Genomic DNA, 19,843 nt, shown 5'->3' with positions numbered 1-19,843 from the left:
AACATATAGACAAAAATGTTGTGCATTGAATTCACACTAAAACATGGTGTACAGCCAAAAGCGGAAATATGCATACGCACAAAAAAATCCAGATGGATACATCTGTGCGTACACCAAGTTCCATGCACTTCCCCTTTACAAACCTAAACGAACATTTAATGCATGTGCATGCACCTACAGCCCCACCCCGACTCCTCCCAGAATTTTGCATATTTTAATAGGCAAATCAATATAAATATCACCATCCATTCACTGTCTGCTTAAAAAACACTGGAAAAAGCATGTGAAAAAAAGAAACACTGGAAAACACATGTGAAAAAAGAAGAATTTCAGCGAATGCGAAGTGGAGGCAAGGAAAAACGTAATATTTGTTGGCTTATGCAGTAGTATAAGGAACAAAAGCGTGGCAGAGACACCTGAAAGTTGAAGATCAGAAAGTTGCATAGTGCCCAAAAGTAAAAACAAGTGGTCAGATATCACAGTCAACGTGAAAAAGCCAGTCACAGCCCACCATCTGTTTATTCTGTTTCAGACAGTATTACAAAAACTGCCCCCTATGTGATGCTCAGGAAGTGATGGTGCTGCTGTGCCAAGCCCATCTTTGCATGCTGGCTGCACACACACCTCTGCCATCTGGCCATCTGGCTGTGTGCTGACGGACTGTTCGGGAGTCACAAAATGTAATAGTGGATGCTGTAAGAGATATGGCAAATACACTAAGGAATATAAGGGCTGTACTATTTGATATTAACCACAAATTAAATGAATTGGCTAAAAAATAAATGCTGCATCTGATTACCGTTTTTTACATTCAACTAATTACATTCAAACGAAGTTGTAACGCTGTCCGATTTGAATGATTATTTGGTGGATCATAGTCCAGTTCATCTTAGCGCATCTCTTCAGGTACATCCCTGCACAATGCGACACACTTTCTGTGCGCTATAGAACAGCACACTAATAGAGTGGGAATTATTTCTATTTATATAAGAAAATTCATTCACTAAAGATGCTTTTATAGCGTAGTGACGGCACCAAGTGCCACAATGGGCCAATTCTCTGTTCTTTACTTTGAGGTGACTCGCTCTCCTCAAATGGACTGCTTGCCTTTTGCCGTGCTAGTTGGAAAAAGCACCTCCGACTGTGCAGAGCTGCCATTTGTATAGGTTCTCCAGCTATATATTATGTAATTCAAGCTCATTGTTTTGGTGATTCACCCCTGGCTGATGTAACTTGTCCAACACCGTTGCAATAGCAATGTGCGTGCAGTTGACCGCTCCCATTACATTTGGAAAATCAGACATTGCTGCGAATTGTGCCTTTATGTTTGCCAGTTCAACAACAGTGTAAGGAAATCTTATTTATCAGAATGAGAAGCAGATAATACCATCCTATACATCTGGCATGGAGCGACTCAGTGATGTTTTTGAAATACCCAATTGGTCAGCAAGTTCACATTGAAAAGCTCCTGCAGCTGAAAACCCGAGAGTGGACAGAACTTGTAAAGGAGCAGGTAGAGCACAATTCCTCAATGTCTGCCTTTGTAAAGCCGATGCCAGTTCAGCACACAGCTTCAACAGGATATCTCTTGGAAATCAATATCTACTTAGAAGCCAGACATCATCATCTATAAATTTGTTCTCTCTTCTAATTCTGTTAGTTTTCTAACAGTGCTAAAGCAGCCATGGTAGTTGGAATAGTTTGGCCATTCTATGCACTATTATATTGTTATAGAATCATTACAATCAAGTGAATTAAATTTGTAAGCAATTAATTTAGGTGTATTTGATAAAACCTGCATCACAGATGTGAATCTAAAAAAGAAAAGTAAACCACAGAAATAGTAGCAATGCTTTGACACTGGGTGCCGCCAGTTTGCAAAACTGAGCAAAAATGTGTGTATGCAAGGGGGGGACCCTGTCGTGAAAATGTGCATGGCTTTACACCAAGTTTAGTTTTTATACATCTCAAAGTGAGCATGGAAATGGGCATACACTACATTTTTGTGCATACGCTCCGTTTATACATGAGGCCCCAGGCCTTTTGGAACAATGTGCTCTGGACAGATGACTCAAAGATAGAGCTGTTTGACCACAGTAGCAGTAGACATGTTTAATGCAAACTGAAGACAGCATTTCAGGAGAAGAACCTCATACTATCTGTGAATTATGGTGATGGAAACTGGACCAGGGCAGCTTGCAGTCATCAAGTCAACTGTGAATTATGCATCATTTGAAAGTGTGGTTGAGGAGAATGTGAGACCATCTGTCCAAAAGTTAAAGTTGAATCAGAAATCCCCCGTGAATGGGACACCAGACAATTGCACACAGTTTGGAATTGCTACTTAATATAACACAAACAACACATTACAATAAGTATTGTGTAGCTGTGCCAGCCATGAAAAATGTTTAATGTGCAACAAATATAATGAATACTTAGTGTTTTACTGCAATTTATATTTTAAATAGTTATGCAGACATATTTGAGATTTTTTTTGTATACTTATATGACATGTACGTAGGTTTTACAGACATATACACATGTGCTGCTATTTAGATTTTTATACTTGTACTGAGAATTTGAGGCAACATGATAAGCCGGTTAGAAAAATGGATGGATGGATAGATGAGCTACAAAATAAGGGAACAAAGGATATTTAAACAATTGAATCATTTATTGGGCAAATGTTGCAAATAATATTTGAAAAAGAGCCAAAAAACTCAATGACAGACAAAAACTTGTCTATGTTCCTGCTGTAGCAGAGATTCTTGTTCTCATGGCGATGATAATGATATGCTTCTTGTCTCTACAGCTGCTACTATGTTTCAATTAATGCAACATTAAAAGCTAAGCTAAGTGCTATTTTTCTCTAATGTTTGAATATTTTGTCCCCCGCCGCATGTTTTGAGGTATGTGTGGGTGTGTTTTTTTGGGATAGCAATAGGAAACAAGATAAAGAATCTATTTATTAGGATATTTGTGCCCCTGCAAAATACAAAATGAATAATTAAAGAATGTGGTACAGTGGTTAATGGGTTTTAATCCCAGTTCAGTCTGCATTAAGCATGCATCCTTACTACCCCCTTGTGGGGGGCTGAAAAAAAATGGATAGATGTAAAATAAAAAGTCAGAAATGATGAAATTACAAACACCAATCCAATACAACAATTTCCTCTACTGTCCAAAAGTTTGGGTTTTTTTTGCAATATTACAACCTCTGCCATTTTTACAAGCCTAGAAACATACATCATATGCAGTATATAGCAAAGATTTTTTTTTCTTATTACCTTAAATGAGACACTTGTAAAACTTTTACTAATTAAGCAATTTTTAAAATATAAGAAGTGTTGGATTGAAGGACACTAAGATGTAAAAAGTTGAACGGCACCAATCCCATAACATCACAACAGCTGAATTGTATACGTAAATGATATATCATTATTTGAAATACATACATTTCATGTCTGCTCCATGTCTACGAAGATGTATATAAATGTAGGATGACATAACAGGTGTGACAATTTCCTACAACTCATTGCCAGATAAAAACATCAACACAGACGTAGGCTGTGAGAATTTTGCTGTGTGAAGCCTTAATGCGGATTAAACAGAGGATGGGTGAGTGCAGGTTGTGTGCAGCTAACTGACAAATTTGCAAACCAAAACCTTATTGGCAGGCAGTTGGTGCAGTGATAAGGAGCTGTGAGGAAAAGTTAAATTTTCCTGGACAATGAACATTTTCACAGGCTTCAGTGATTCTGTTATTGAAGACACTAAGTTAGTAAAATATGCTTTTCACTGCAAATTCAATTTAATGAGAAGGATGCAGCGGTTAAAGAGTGAACATTGTTTAATCAGTTCCCTCAGGCTTGACCTTTCAGCATTAAGATTAAGTTTGCCAACTTCAGTATCAAGCAATAGCAAAGGGACCATAGTTATGTGAGACTCTTTTTCTATGGTTATCTGCTAGACCATAGTGTGGACAAGGCTCACCTGCTATTTTAGTTCCAGAAGACTCCCATGAATTACCTGCTGCGAAAGTAATTGTAAGAAACTGGTAGGATGGGGTTAACCAAACCAAAAGGTGGGTGTATGTTCAAGAAGTGATAGGGTCGATACCAGAAATTAGAGAAAAGATTGCCAAAAAAGAAGTGCTGAACCAGAAATTAAGCTGAAAGGGGAATTGGTAGCAGTCAGTAACCAGGAGAGACATGCTAAAGAATTTAGGAGGAGAATAACTAAGAGTCAATAACGAAAAGACACTAACCACTAAAAGCTTACACACCAAAGTTGTTTGAAGTAAGAATCCATAATTTTGGATTTTGCACTGAACATGGTGCAGTGTTACAAAGCATATCATCAGTTATCCTTCTGAGAGCTACACTCCTCACCACACTGCAGTGTGTCTTAACAACACAACCATTACATGTCAAAAATTTGAAATGGAAAAACACAATGGTGACTCGGCAAACTCAAAAAATAGCAATAATAAAACTCGATTTCCTTGCAGTTAAATGATGAAAGCAAAACACCCAATCAGAAATATACTTTGATATTTAGAGTTTTAAAAAACCACAATAGGGCAAAAGGAAATTTCACCAAACTGACCCTACTTGTAACAGCCACCTTAACCATGTCAAACCTGTTATTTCACCTGATAATATACTGTACAGACACTGATCAGAGCGCACCGAAGTTAGTGATGGGTAGTGGATATCCCAAATAATCTTAATAAACTGCTTTTCTCTTCATCCTTCCTCTTAAAAATAGTGTGAATAAAAACACAGAAGTGTTGGGGTAAAGGAGGATGTCCTGTTCAATTACTAAAATTTCCAAATGACAAAAAAAGGCAACTTGTTAAAAAAAAGTTGAAGTTCACCAATGAATGGGTTTTTAAGCCTCAGAGGGTGGAGCTCTGTTCTTGTCTGTTAGTGTCTTCAATATCATCAGAGCCAGATGGGACAGGGCATCAAGGCAGAAGTGATGTCACACATCAACCTGGGACTTCTTATCCACTCTAGAAATGGAAACACGTGACAAGTTATTAACTGTGCCACACCTGTATTTGCCCAACCATGTTTTCCTTCCCCAGAGCCTGAGAAACACTTCCCATGCTTGCCTGTCTGACAATAGAATTTTATATATACAGTAGTATAGGGAGGGAAGAGAGGAACGTGAGTTGTTGATTGTGAACGGGCATTTTTCTAGTTATATCATTCATTTTGTCCTGTTATGATAAATCTCTTTTAGATTAAGTGGTATGATGAAGAGAGAACAAACTTAAAAATAATTGAGTAAATCAAATATGAAATGAATACAGTCATCCATCAATTTTAGCCTTCTCCGTGATTAGAATTATACTGTACGTGCTGAAGCCTCTACTGGTAGCAGCCAGCATAAACCAGGTGTCATTCATTTTTTAGATGGCATAGAAAGAGCAGGCCAGTTTGGAGCTAACATCTTTGAAATGGGGAGTGGGTTAGCTGAAGATGACAAATCCAAGCATTGAGGGGATACTGTATGAAAATTCCAAGCAGAAACAGTGACTTGGCTAAGACTTGAATCCAGGCCTATAAAGTTCCATTCTAAACAAATTCTGAATTAATATACTTCATCATCCAAAATACATACTCAACCAAACAAGACAGAATAAACCACACAGCACTGGTGAAGAGTTATGAGAAACTAAGTTCAGAGCAACTATAATTAAACTCTACAAAAGCTTCCCACAGAAAGCCCATGAGGTATAGGGGTTCAAGTGAAAATGCAATTGCAGCACGTCACTTCATGCCTGAGAGAAAAAACAAAGAACTTTACTTAGAGGGAGGTTTTTTTATTAGCATTAAGAATGATTCTTAATCTTAATCATTCTTTTTTATTTATTCACTTTTTTATGCTATGAAGGCCCACAGAGTTCATTTATATTCAACTGTAATAATTTGCATCTTAAAAAATAGCAAAAACTAAAAACAGAACTTTAATTGTAGATCTGTTTTAATACTCAAACCAACAATAAACTTTTGGGAGATAAGGAAAAAATATTTATGTTTTCTCAGGGATGAGGTATATATATTTTGCTGACTACAGCAGCTTCTTCACATAAAGGAGGGAAAATAAATTTCTCCAGTGATTGCTTGGGTGAAACAAGATGGCCTTCACATTTTTTCTTTATTCTGCTTCCTTCTGTTTTAGGTCTTCTAATGGTGCCCAAGGGAGCCCTGGGTTGTCTCTGTAAAAATTGAATTACTAAAAATCGGTTGTGCTGTGCACTCAACTACCATGTCTGATTTCTCATTGCCTGAAGCAGGATTAATTGCATAAACACAAATTTCATTGCAAGCTTTTGTCTTAGAGTTAGGTCCAGTGATATCTAAGGTTCCAGTGTTTATTTCCAACACTTAGTTCAGTGATAAATGGTCAACCAAAATAACAATTTTATATGGACTTGGTTTTAGTAGTCCTTGTCCCCACTGTTGCTGGGACATACACCAGTAACCTGTGGCCCAAGTCTAACCAAACAGGTGTTAAACAGGTCATAGTTGATTTCAGATAAGTATTTAAGATTATTCAGGGACATGCACTGGACCATATGGCACTCTCACAGAAATTACAGTGGGAATCTAGTTAGTTTTACTGAGGAAAATGGGCTTCTAATATAATTAGGCAGCCTGTTTAAGCATATTTATACCGTATTATTAAAAGTATATAGGAATATGAGTGCAAATAGGAAAAGGAAGATATGCTTTCTGAAGGGAAGGGTAGCATGCTCCTTTAAAATGCCAAAGTGAGCCCAATTCTTTGCATGGTTGACTGACTACCTGTTGAATAAGTAGGTAGTCATTGGGATGAGAGTGATATGGAAGGAGCTGAGGGAATGTGGAGAATTATAAGCCTACTGACAGACATTCCTTAGTGAAGTTGGCAGGAGGAGTTAGGCCCTACTTATATGTACTGGGTGAAGTTTGCACACAGACCAAAATAAACAACATATTTATACTTGTGGCAGCCAGTTCAAATGGCATATTGATATTCTCCTAGTTAGTAGGGCAGCAGTGTTTGGACATTGTTAAGTACCTAACAATTTCACAGCAGAGAAAGCAAATTATTTATATTATTGTTAAGTGAAAGATGGCAATGCTCGATGAGACTCTGCTGATGAAGTAAGAGTTGTGTCTGTTATTACAGGCTTTTAGCGGACACAATAGGGCAAGGTGGAGTGTCCATGCTTTCCATACTGTTTTGTTTTGTGCAGTTTTAACCGTCCAGTGCAACCTGTAATTTCTTTCTGTGAATTTGTCATCACCTGAGAATCTTTGTGGTCTCATACAGATGAATGATACAGATGCACTTCTGCCACCAGCATCTCCTTGAAATTTCCCATTTTGGGTTTTGGCACCTGATGTAATTTTGCCATATGGCCATCGTAACCAGCACAGACACATCAAGTATAAACCAGGCTTAAAGCTCTTTGTGTAATGCATTGGCTCTTTGCTACTCATTCACAAGAACAAGTAACCCGTTGTTGGCTTGGTTTTTTAGGTTAAATACTGGGGTTTAGGACTTCAGGGGAAGTTCTAGCATGAGGGCCCAAATGGTACCAAAGGTGTGTCCTAATAGCAGAAGTACTTTAGAAATTTACCATAGAAGTGGTTGCAAGCTCTTCCAAGATGCATCTCTAATGAGGTTATAGGCAGGGGTGGATGAAAAGTCAAAGAAGGTGTGTGTATCTTTGTATCTTTGGATTCGCAGCTTTTCTGTTTGTTTATATGGCTTTATTTGGGATTGGGTATGGCTAGATACTGCCACTATCTTTCAGACAGATGGATGGTTGTATTGTAATACAAAAAGAGTCAAGGGAAGCTGAAGTAAATCTCTAGCTAAGTCATATAGTTGGAACCAGAGCTTTACATTTTAAAAACACTGAGTTACCAGGGCAACCTAGCTATTACTTAACCCAGAGGTCTCCAACAGTGGGGCCACAGCAAACGTTTAGATTGGCTGCAAGATGAATGAAAATAATTATAAAATAGCTGCAAAGTACTAATACCACTAAAAATCAAGATACAGCAGGGATGTCAAACTTATCTTTTTAAAATGGACCACCTCTTCAATGTTCAAAATACTGTTGCATCTCGGCAGCATTGCCAATCTCAGACACTTGGATCTGGTTAGGGAGGCGGAGAGCATCACGGAGAGCTGGCTGTCATGTAAGTGAGGGCAACATGGAAAAAACTCACACCAAGAGGCAAAGAGGTTTGGTGCTGTGATTGGGTCAAAAAAAAAGGAAGGGTTTAGTTGAAGTGGTGAGGTTGTTCTTTTGTGGTGATGAGCATGTCACTCAGAATGAAATAGAATGCAGTCTGGGTGATTTTTGTCTGTGGAGAAAAGATTTGATTGTGCAGTTGTGTGAAAGCAATTTCTTGTGTGGCTGTTCCTAAACCAAGTACTGCGTTTCTACAAAATATTGTATATGGCACACTGTTAGTTATGTCACAGACCCCCTTTAATGTTTGTTTCCGATATACCACAGCTATAGTACTAATCTATAGTTAGAATGGGTACAGGCTGCTCGTAATGACCCAATAAGAAAGAAAAAATGGAAGGTAGCATGTCTCACAGTCATAAAGACCCATGGGCTGTGAAATTGATCAAAATGTATGAAAACATATTTGTTTTTTGTTTCATTAATAAATACTCTTGCCAGTAGACTGGCCGATTTAGTCGCCTCTACAGTTAGTTTTGAGATAATCCATTAATTGCGTGCATCCAGTCATCCCTAAGTTTTCTCATCTCTAGTGAACTGCAGGCAGTTGCAGGCGATGTTTGCTGTAGCTGCACAGCCAAATACAGGTTGTCGCAGCATAAAGTGCATGAAGATTAGTGTTGGATTGGTGCTAAAATTTGAACTTTGGTACGCATGCCAGTTTCTGAACTTCAATACCAAAGCCAAACAGTTCAGATGCAAATAATGGATAACTCCAAATCAGCCTTCCTGAAGTGGCGCATGATTGTGCACCTCCCTCATGCCCTGGTGCACTAAGCAGCTCCTCCCTCTTGATAGCCATGAAATCCCTATCAGGTTGAAAGAGTAAGAAGGGTGTTCCTCTGTAAAGTCTTGATTGAATCGATGCCTGTATTTTCTTCTGGTAAAGTCAACAAAACATATGTTTTTGCATATTTACAGTAGTGAGTGTCAAGTGAAAGGGAGAAGAGATTGAGAAAAAAGCTGACACTTACTACCAGTACTGAAAATCCCTAATTGCTGGCACCATACCATTTTAAAATTTGGTTTTTTTTTGTACTTTTCCACTACCAGTAAACCACACAACCCTAGGGAAGAGGAAAGTGGTTCGTAATTTTTTAAATGAGATCGATAGCATACCAGATTCCAGTTTCAGTGCTAGTAAAGTTAGGGTTAGGGCCATGAAAGTGAAGATGTTGCACGGTAATGCCATTTCTGAATCATCTACAAGAGTGCTGGGCAACTTTTAAAGTTGTCATTCAGTGGATCTTCATTCCGTAAGGTGTTACCTTAATGATTTTCAATCTGTTCATAAGTGACATCATGAAAAAATGTAATTGGAAATGAGCCCAGCAGCACACAAACCCAATGACCATATCATCTGATGTTAGTTATGATAAGCTGCTGGCTTTCTTTGCACTTCTTGTATATCAAGGCTAAATTCAAAAGGCTGAAGTTGAAAGTTGCTGATCAAGGAATCTTCTGTTTGAAACTCCACATGGAATGCATTTGTTTGTGTACATGTGTAAATGTGTTTGTATAAATGTTGTTTTTGAAAGGCAGAGGTTAACTACTTGAAAATTAAACAAAGATGTGGGCAGAAACCATGCAACGGTCATTACCAGATATTTCTGTTCAGAACTGTCACAGTAATAAGGTGCATAAAAACAAAGAAAAATATGAAATTATAGTATTTATTTGTAGGAAACATGCCACTCATTCGCCAAATGTTTAGCACTGACAGAGACACAATAGTGAAAGCAACACATGATGTAAAAGCTCTGACAGACCTTATTTCAGCCTGAAAAACTTGTAAGTTGCTATAGTACAGCATAAATACAGTGTATAAAAAGCTTTCTTCATCCCTTGACTCTACCTACTAGCTATTAAATGAGCTTTAAAACATCACAGTGCAGGGAAAAAAGAACAGAAAAAAGGACAGCCTTCAATAAACAAAAGAAAAAGAAGCTTAAGTGAACAAAATGTTCTCAAAAACATAAAGAAAAATAATGGCAAATAGCAAAGACACTGTTGAAGAGGTTGAAAAATATTTATTAACTGAAAGACAAACATATAAGGCTTTTTCAAAGACATGAGACCTCATGTTACATATGATATATATTTTTAAACCTGGTACTACAGTGAAATGTCTCTAGATGCCCACCTCCGTTTTGCCTAAATTGCTGCAAACTTGTTTTTTTTAATACCCATGTATAGTATTTATAACAATATCTTCGAAAATATAGTATACATGTATATAATTAGGATTGAGTGCCTTTTAATACAAACTGCCTGGTGCGGAAACCAGGGGTGCTCCAGCTGCCCTCACACAGACAGGCAGACACAAGTTCAGCACAGCACGTTTATTTCCACATGGGAAGTGCGTCTTCCTTGCACCCCTCAACAGCACAGTACACCAAGCACCAAATATGCAGTCCTGTCTTTTTCCTTTCTTCTCCCTTTGTTGTTCCACCTCCACTCCTCCTCTGGCAAACTTCATCCTCTTCCATCCGACTCTGGCTCATTAAGTGAAGTGAAGTGGCTCATGTTGGTCCTGGGAGTTTTCCAGGTGGCTAATTAATCAGACCTGAAATGACTCCCAGGAGCGGTGAAAGCCCAGTGGGCTTTGCAGCTCCCCCTGGCAGCTCCCACGGAACCCAACAGGGCTGTACCAAAGTCCAGCTCCTGGCACACCCTGCAGAAATCTGTGGTGCCACAGCCACTAAGGAGGGCTGCCCTCTAGCATCCCGGGGAAGGCAGTGCAATGCAGGTGCTCTCTCCCCAAGTCCTTCTATCCAGCTGGCGTCCCGGTCGGGTGATGGTTGCAGCCGCCTGTCACACTGTGTTTGTTATTTAGTAGGGTTCTATGTTTCTATGCATGAGGCTACAGCAGTGACAGACATACCACCTGCTCTGCTCAGCTGCCATTTTTGCCTTTTGTTTCATCCCTCTCTCTTTTTGAGCCTTTTTCTCTTATTGCTAATTTTGCTAATCCCTTGTTTGATTTTATCCTGCATTGTATTTATTGTATTGGAATATTATCCTGCATTGTATTTATTGTATTGGAATATTAATCATCAATCTGAGGTAATGTAACAACGTAATAATCACCTAAGGGGGATTTACTGTAAATTTCTAAATAAAGTTTTGGCCACTACTTTTTGCTGTGGCATTCCTTTTCTCATTGACATTCAGGCTTCTTCTCAGCTATGTGTTTGTGTGTGCTTTATTCTGTTGATGTACTTGTTTTAATTTTTGAAATCTAACTCTGTCTTCATTCTGTTTGGGCTAGCTTCACTTTTGAAATAACTAGCATAATAAATTAGTAAGTACTATTCTGAGTGCCTTTGGATTTTGAACCTCATCACTGACTTTTTACCTTGGATTTCATTTTGGTGTTGCCTTGCCTTTTACTGTTAATTAAGATTTTGTTTTATTTTCTCTTGTATTAAAAATATACCATTTTGCATTAGTTATTTTCCTTCGTTTGTTTAAGTTCTTTTTAGGAACTTTTTACTTAATTAGTTAGATATTTAATTATAATTGCTTCATTTAATTACTGAATTGAAAATAATTACATGAACAAAGTATAAATCTGTTTTACTTTTGGGAGGATTTTTGTACAGTTTTGGTCCTCCCTCAGGAGAGTATACTAAGAGCACCTTGCAATATATTTATATTTACAATCATTCAATTATCAGGGGCTTTTATCCAAAATGACTTGCAAAAAGAGTAATTAATATCAGACTATGGACAATTTTGAAACAAGTGTTACAGGACAAAGTTACGAAGTCAAGCAAAATGACACCTTTTATTGGCTAACTTAAAAAATTACCATATGCAAGCTTTGAGGCAACTCAGGCCCCTTCTTCAGGCAAGATGTAATTGCTTGATTACATCTTGCCTAAAGAAGGGACCTGAGTTGCCTTGAAAGGTTGCATATGGTAATCTTTTTAGTTAGCCAATAAAAGGTGTCATTTTGCTTGACTTCTCACTACATTCATAATGGCTAACACGGTACAACACCCTAGTACTAAAGACAGAGTTACAAAACTCTAAACCAAACAGAACCACACAAGAGTGCTTACTCTTATCTTAGCTACTAAGAACATAGCATCAAAACTATTATCAATTAGAAATATAGTTACAAAACAAGAAAGTCTTAAATATTACTTAAATATAGTCCAATACAGCCAGAGTTAGTCCAGAGAAAATCACACACGATAAGAGATATAAGATCTGGAGTATGTCTTGCCTTTTCCTGCACTGCTGTAGGCGAGATTGAGTAAGAGTATATCTCACTATGCCCTGCAGTAAATGAAAGAGAGTGAAAAAATAGGAGCTACGGATCTCAGTCTTCCTCACATCACTGCTTGTCACAGACAGATTTAAAGAGCAAGATTACATTAGACAAATGTCTCCCTATTTCTTTCATCATTCTGTACTACTCCACATTGAGTGAGATAAAATGCTAGTAAAGGTGACCTGTTTTTGTGCCACGCTAGAAGCAAAGCCTGCTACCAAGCCAATTTTAATTGTTGTAATTTTTACTGTACTTTGTACCCCAAACTTACAGTGTGCTGAATTCTCATAAGTTTAATTCAAGTAGGCTGATGTTCTAATATTAATGAGGATGTCCAAGTTTTGAGTGTGCCTTCGGGTTCTTTTTTAATAATTTCTACAAACTGGCTGCCAAACCACACAAAACCATCCCAGACATCACATGCCCACCATGTGACTGTGCTCACTGCAGCACATGAACATACGATCATACGATATGTGAGACATCTAGTGTCAGCAAAAATGAAACAAAACACATGACAAAAATGAACTAAACAGTACATGCCCTTGACAATAACATCCGCTGAAATGTGCTGGACTTTCAGTGCACGAAAATATTCCCCATTCTCACCACATTCTGCAGAGGCACCATTGAGAGCGTTCTGACCAGCTGTATCACTGTCTGGTTTGAGAACTACAGTGTCTCAGACCTTAAAGCCCTACAACAGATTGTACACACAGCAGGAAAGATGAAAGGGACCTCTCTGCCCTCCGTTAAAGACATCTTTATAAAGTACAGTAATGCATCTACAAAACCTATATCATTTGAAAGGGCCACTCCCTATCCTTCCACAGTCGCTTTGTCTCACTTCCTTCTGGGTAAAGGTACTTCAGCATCTAAACCAGTTCTGCCACAGTGTCTACCCCTTGCCTGTCCAGACTTTGAAAGCTGTGCTGCCCCCTGCCCTCAAATCTGGTCCTAGAAGTTGTTTTTTTTTATATTCCCAGTACACTTGTTACACCTGTTACTCTTTTGCTTTTTAATATTAATTGTTGTCATTATTTATTTATTACTACCTATTTGAAAGTATTACTATCTATTCATTTACCTTTTGTTTATCATTTATTTATTTATAGTATCTTATAGTTCTTAACTTGTTTTGCAATTGTCCTGTTTGTGTATATATTGCAATGTGGTCCAGGGGAACATTATTTCATGCCACTGTATGATGCAATACTGTGTATTGATGGCATGAAAACAAAGCCACTTGACTTGACTTGATTAAACTGGGAGGACAATGTTTATTGATTTTGTGGTTTCATGGAGCATTCACAAAGCCAGTTGATTAATTTAATTTAATTATTTAGAAATATTGGGATACATTTTTAAAGTTACTACTTCCACTGTACCAACAAATCTTAGAAGTCTGTGTTCTTAAGTAGCTTAATCTATGAAATTTGGAGAAATGTAGACATGAATTCAGCCCATCTTGTGTGTTATGGCTGAATAATGTATACAGTTGGTGTTAACAAGCTAGACATGATCACTGCTCATTGGATAAAATAAACTTCTTGACAAAATAAGAAATAGCTGAATGTGTAAATATTCACTATTTTAGAACCTCAACTATCCATAGCATAATTTACAAAAATCAAAAAGCACAAATTGTACACCCTATAATAAGTTGTTTACATAATATGCAGTAAACAGCATCTAAGTAGAACAATTCAAGCTCTTTTTCTGTAAATACATGAAAGAAAGTGAAGACTGGAAGCATGTAATACACATCAAACTATATCAAAAGCTCAATTTTAATGATCAAATGTACATGTTGCTTGTAGAAAGAAGATGTAATGCAATCATCACTTAACTCCTCTTTCAAATTAAGCAACATTGCTACTAGAGCTGGTAACCCTTTGTAAAGGACATCCTGAAGTACAAAAAATCTGATTTCACAAACTTTTTCAAACTCATTTCAAGTACTCATGTAATTAAATTTAAATGATTTTATCTTGTAAATTTAAATCCTATAAAATATTATCCTGCCTATCAGGGAATTATTTAACTGGAATAAGGTAAGCAGAGCATAACACGGCCTATCAATTAATACAGTGACTGTTAAAAGTGATTAATGTGGATTTTAAAGTTAAAGGTACACATGGATGGTTTGATTTAGTATTTAAGAAGTTGTGGGCACACACAGCATCTTTATATTAATTTATTTTCTGGCACTGCTTTGGTTTCTGGTTTAAGTGAATTATAAACCAAATACAATCTAGAATGTGAAGGTATGTTCTCAGAGAATAATCAAGAGCTTTGTAGATTACTAACATGTCTTTACATATATACTGTACAAGAAACATTCTTTGCTTTTTGACATATTGGTATAAACAGAACTTCATGATCTTCTAGCACAGGAGTCCTCAATCATGGTCCTGGAGGGCCGCAGTGGCTGCAGGTTTTTATTCCAACTAGTTTCCCAATTAGAAGACAGTCCATGCTGATAATGAAACTTGATATTTAACTATTTAGCTTGTTAATGCTTGTATTCATCCAAGATAAATTTTAAATGCACTGTACAGTTTCCTTCTGTGAGAACATTATCCATGTGTTTTGTGGACCAGAACAGATTTAAACTTAATGGTCCCTTCCAATTCCCCTCTCATTCAAACACCAACTTTCATTATCAGCAAGGACTGAGTTCTAATTAGGACACTGGCTGGAATGAAAACCTGGACCCCTGTTCTAGCACATTTTAGGAAAAAAATCATTGGGCAATTCAGAAAAAATACAACTATTTTTGCCATTGAAGTGATAAAGTTGCTTGTAGTTCTAATCTGGTTACTTTATTACATGGTCTCACCATAGACAGAATAAACAAGACTGAAACTGTTGTACGTGTTTGAACAAGTCATCTTGGGAAAATCATCCTGTCAAGCATTTAATAGAACAACCAAAACTGTGTCTTGTATCCAATATATGTTGAACACTTTTCTCACTAAATGCTTTGAATCATCAAATGACCAATAAATGACATACCTAATAAAAAAATACTAGATTAATACCTGAGCACAAAAGAAATTGTTCTCTGTTCATGTTTCACACGCTTTAAGCATATTTAATTTTCTCTAAAGAATGACAGTCCCAGACTGTTATTTCATGTCACATGTCCAGTCTTTATTCTTTATTAGCCTAATCATCCATTATTAACTGCTTGCAGGGTTACTTGTATTGTGCCCTGTTTAAGTTTATTCAGCTATTTAGTTTGTCAGACTAAGCTTACATCATAAACTTTATCATTTTAGAATTTTAAATAATATTCCTACAACGTTTTTGGAAATATTTGTCAATTTTGGCTTGAAAGTTTTGTAGTTAGAAAACAATAAAACAGTAAAATATTCAGTGATCCCAGTGTGAAATACACTTTGATAATTTTATTTTCTTTAATTATTAAGATGCTGACACTAACTAGCTTTTTAATTTACTTGAAATGCATACTCCAAAACATCTGCTTTTTCATGGAGCCATACAACATATAGTGTGGCAAGGCTATGTGTTATCTTTTTACTAAATTACTGATTTCCATTTTTACCCTAAATACTTTACCAGAGCATAGATGATTTAAAAAATAAACATTTTTATCCTTGTTTCATTTCCTCAAGCACTGAATGTTTAAGAACATTTAATAGATCTTCCAATGCCTACACTGTATCCCTAAGCTATGAAGGGGTTATCATTATAACAGCTTTTTTTCCCTTTAAACTAATTCTATTTCAAGGAACTCTTAAATTCATTCTGTCAAGGTAATTCATTTCCTGAAACATGTTACTTTATTCTGTGTAAAAAATGGAATTTGTTAAAGACCTTATTTTATTTTGCGAATGAAATGTAATTAATCATAATTTTGTCAGAGACCTTCTGAATTCTTTGCTTACTTGAGAAGGCTGTCCTGCTTTACACATGATCCGTTAGCTTATAGTCATATTCTTACTTCAAAAGTTAATCATCTAAATGCAAATGCCTTCATTTAAAAAGTAAATTATAAGTGAAGTTAACAAGCAGTCTGAAACAGAAACCAAATATATCTTGTCAAATAGTGTTTGATATTTCAAAGGCATCAGTGCGCTAAATAAGTGCACTGCACGCTCAGACTCATTTTTCATGTAAAACATTTTGTTAGAATATCCTATTTTGTTCATTTGTTACTGTATGTTTTTTTTTTTCTTTGTATGTTTTACTTTAGGGAAAATGCAAATTATTGAATTAGAGACATTACGTTATAGTCAATGAAAATCAGTATCTTTAAATAAAGGTTGTACTTAACTGTGTACTATGCTTTACTCTACTGTCACAACCCATTGTTTATGTGTAAAAATAGGACAAATAAAGGATGCCAAATGTTAGTTGTGAGAGAAAAAGAAATAAATACATACTTGACATTTTTAAACCAGCTTAATTCAATTCAGGGTCTAAAGGAGGAGGGTCCAATTCATACATGACGAAAAACAATAAGGGGTGAGATTGGAAATTACAAGCATGTATTAGATTTAATGAGAACATTTTTATTTGATAACTTGATTATTAGATATTGTAATGAGTAACACCGCTGCATCAGAGGACATAAACTTCGCTTGGACACGACTCTTAACCAACAAATGATAGGGAGAAGCAGGTTTTCAAGTCAAAATGCCTGTCCCTGGTGTCTTTGGATTTACTGTTTACGTAAAAGCTGGTAATTTGGGAAATAACTATTTAACAATATATTAATAAAAAAAAGTATTTGTTTTGTATGTTTTGAGCTAGACGTTGGATACATGTGGATTATGCAACATGAGTAATGTGAGATGTTCCTTTTTCTATGAACTTTTTGTATATTGCTTGCTGTTGTACAGAACTGGTGACCATTGAGTTCTGCTATGATTCTCTCCATTCTGCATAATTTTTTTTCTCAGCCACCACTACAAAGTACATGGGCAATGTAAAATATAAAGCAATATCATTTTTAGATGGAGTATTCCTTTAACTTCGAGTGCAGTCAGTTTCTGCTTCAAGCTGCAAAAGTCCATCTAGCTAGGAAGATGGCAGCTTGCTTTCAGTGCAAAGTAGATTCAGAGATCAAATTCCCATAAACATTTATTCAATTTTTCTGGCAGAAATTAATACAGACGTCAGTAATGGTATTCTTATATATAGTAATGAAAATTGCACTTATTTCTAACTATATATTTTAGCCCAGACATGCTATAGTGTAACATGTCATGGATGGCCAGGGCCCTTGCCCAGCCAGGACACCTCTTCGTTGGAAGGACCGGGGGAACAAGTGTGGGAAGAGCATTAACTCCCCCAGAATTCTAGATGGCAGACACCCTGGGTGGCAGTGGTCCATCTGACTCCCGCATAGCTTCATGGGAGATGGAGTTGGATACAGCCCTGTTGGGCGCTGCAGCTATTCGTGAGCCCGTGTGGGCTGTTCTTCTGCCACACCCGGAAGTACTGCTGGAAGAGGGGCAACAAGCACCTGAAGCCATTCTGGATGCTTTATATAAGGGGTCAGCGGACATTACTCGGTGGGCCGTAGTCGGGAGACGAAACTTGCCGAGGAGGAGTAGAGGAGAAAGAAAAGAGAGAAGAAAAAGAAAAGTATTGTGTGCCGTTTTGCTTAGTGGGACTGTGTTGTGACTGTGGGAAATGGGGAAGGTGTTTCCCACGAGGTGAAGAAAAATAAAAACATTTGTGTTTTTATCAGTGTGCCTCCTGTGTCTGTCTGTGTCGGGTTGGGTGGCTGGCACGCCCCTCTAGATTTGTCACAAGCAGTAGACTTCTAACATTCTGTAGTGTTCCCCAGGTTTTCTCAACCTGGGCCATTCCATGTTTTACATGATAAATGCAAATTCTCATTTCTAAAACTAATTTTAATTATTTAATTTGAATAGCAGGAACAAATTGTAGCTCATCAGATATAAATAAGAAATAGAGGCCATTTGCCATAAACAAAGATTAGATATGAGAGATTTAAAGTAGATATGAAAAAATAAATCTATCTTCAAAAAAATTAGAAAGAGCTAAGATACATTTTTTACAGATGATTAGTTGATTTTTTTAATAGCATGGTTAGAAAAACATAGTGATAATACACATCTCCAAGGTAACCTATACATGAGTTTTTTTTTTAAATTATCTTATGCAAAATATACATTTTAGTAATAGGATAGAGGATATAAAAGAGATGATTAACAGAAAAATAAACTTCTTGAAAAGGAGAACAAATGCTAGTGGATGATCTTCTCTAACTACCTACATTTTGATGCCTGTGAAATTTGTCTACTTTGACTGCAGTTGTGCTTCAAATGGCGCCATAGCTAAGATAACTATTTTAAGAAGATTTGGCGCTATTGTCAACTTTATGATTTTTCTTGCAAGGTGTGCATATCATAAATAATCTGTAGAAGGAGATATAATACATTTCATTCATCAACATGCATATTTCCCCATCTTGTGATCTATTTTCATTTAAAAGTCACATTTATGAATTGTTTACATTGTTGTGATTGATTTTTTTTATTAATTTAAACAAAAAATAATCAATATGTGACATCAAGAAATGAAAAACTCAAACCCATTACAGGAGGAAAAGCAATGATACTAACTCAGCACACCACCATACCCAACTAAGGTATCCACCAAATCATAAATTTCAGATAATGAACGATTTGACAGGGGAAGCTGAATTAGGACAGATGGACTGGATGTTCCATTAATACACATCTTCTTCTTTCAGCTGCTCCTGTTAAGGGTTGCCACAGTGGATCATCTTCTTCTATATCGTCCTGTCTTCTGCATCTTGCTCTGTTACATCCACCACCTGCATGTCCTCTCTCACTAAATCCATAAACCTTCTCTTAGGCCTTCCTCTAACTTATAAAACGAGGACACCCAGTTCTGCCATGAGATTAATTTGGGAGTAACCTATCTTGAAGTAAGGGACAATTTAGAAGCAAATTAACTTTCGTTGGTGTAGAGAGAAAGAAATGCCTGAGAAGGTCTAGTATATAATAAAAATTTGTGGAAAAGGTTGAAATGTGACTTCTTCTTCCTCCTTATCTCTTCCCTCTTCTATGTGAGGTCGATGTGCCTTATCAACCCTCTTCATATAGCTCAGTCCTGCACCTCCTCTAAGTCAGTTCCAATAACATTCAAAAGTGTACGAGAGATTAAAGAACAGAAAGGTAGAACATTAGGACAAAGCAAGTACAAATGCATACAAATGGAATACTGAGGGGACAAAGACAGTAGAGAGGATTGGGACAAAGTCCCAATAA

This window comes from Erpetoichthys calabaricus, chromosome 4 (genome assembly GCF_900747795.2).
Source record: "Erpetoichthys calabaricus chromosome 4, fErpCal1.3, whole genome shotgun sequence".
NCBI classification, from domain to species: Eukaryota; Metazoa; Chordata; class Cladistia; order Polypteriformes; family Polypteridae; genus Erpetoichthys; species Erpetoichthys calabaricus.
This window is presented reverse-complemented; position numbering follows the sequence as displayed.